This window comes from Oncorhynchus gorbuscha, unplaced genomic scaffold, assembly GCF_021184085.1.
Source record: "Oncorhynchus gorbuscha isolate QuinsamMale2020 ecotype Even-year unplaced genomic scaffold, OgorEven_v1.0 Un_scaffold_21535, whole genome shotgun sequence".
In the NCBI taxonomy this organism is placed as follows: Eukaryota; Metazoa; Chordata; class Actinopteri; order Salmoniformes; family Salmonidae; genus Oncorhynchus; species Oncorhynchus gorbuscha.
This window is the reverse complement of record NW_025762703.1, coordinates 1-1,325: the sequence shown is the minus strand read 5'-3', so window position 1 is coordinate 1,325 and position 1,325 is coordinate 1. Positions and strand designations below refer to the sequence as shown.

The window sequence follows — 1,325 nt, the reverse complement described above, 5'->3', positions numbered from 1 at the left end:
TGTGTGTGAGAGAGAGCTTTTCTTTGACATCTGTTGGGAGAAATGACTGACTTACAGTTTATGGGGGTTGCTTAATCACACATATGAAGTTTTGAAAAGATCTGACCTTTTTAACCCTTGGAAACTGCCACTGTGACACCATTTAAGGCACTTCCGGTTGGCACAGGAAGCTATAAATAAACTCATATCCTGATTGGGGTATGCCTTTACAGAATTCTGAGTTTTAAGTCTTTACGTTAAGAACTGAGTTATTTACGGAGGGTTTAGTGAGTGTGTGTTATTTCAGAAAATCATAGAAAATCACAGAAATCTCGCAGAGCTCCGCAGCACACTTTAAAAAGATTCGTAAGAACACCCTGCAACTGGATCTGTAACCGTTGAAAAAAAACACCTATCCATGAACATCACCAATCTGTCGTTGTACGATTTCTCTTAAATGACGATAGATAAATGGCTGGTTCTTTTTTTATTGACACCGGAGGCTCCTTGACTTTGACGTGAAGTGGAAAAATAATTTCTCTATTTTTATTTTGGACCTTTAATCCCAGATAAATGGCCATAACTCAAAAACAGTTGAGGCCTAGACGCCATCTTGTTCGGGGAAAACTGGCTCTACTTCCCCTTAATATAACAGTTGTATTCAAATATTGATACAACATGATTCTTCTACAAAGTCCTCCAATTAATGTAAATTTCCATGGAATTTGAAGCCTTTTCTATAAAGGCACGGATGGGATTTGAACCCATGGTCTTCGGTTTACGAGACCGACGCCTTACCACTTGGCCACCATGCCACCCTATACTGCAATATATATATATATATATATATATCAACATTCTGGAAAGTAGTAGTTGTGCAAATGTGAATTTGGCACACAAACTCAGTGGAGAAAGGACCTCATACATATATAGCATGCACTCCCCTCTGAGCTTCCATCCCATTTAATTTGCAGATAAAACGCAATATCAATACACTGTACTTTATATATACACCACTCCATTGAAACTACAATGAAATGATAGCAGCAATTCTTAAAACAGGTACGGACAGGGATCGAAAACATGAACTTCAGTTTTTGAAAATGATGCCATAAAAGTTGGCAACCATGCCACTTCTGTTCTATAAATGTACTAACAGGGATTGAACGCATGTTCTTCAGATTAAAAGACCAAATTATTTAGCACATCTCTGTTTCCTGCTTAGAATTTCAACATGTCTGGAAAGTAGAAGTTGGGTCTTTGCAAAAAACATGGAGAAGCTGGGGATTGAACCCAGGACCTCATACATGCAAAGCATGCGCTCTACCACTGAGCTACACCTCCTT

General features: G+C 38.6%; 2 non-coding genes across 2 annotated transcripts; both read right to left on the bottom strand.

Annotated features, from left to right (window-relative positions):
* Window positions 1-722: 722 nt before the first annotated feature.
* On the bottom strand, window positions 723-794 carry trnat-cgu. Its single transcript has one exon. It is a non-coding gene; the product is annotated as a tRNA-Thr (tRNA).
* Window positions 795-1,251: 457 nt separating this feature from the next.
* Window positions 1,252-1,323, bottom strand: trnaa-ugc. Its single transcript has one exon. It is a non-coding gene; the product is annotated as a tRNA-Ala (tRNA).
* Window positions 1,324-1,325: the final 2 nt, after the last annotated feature.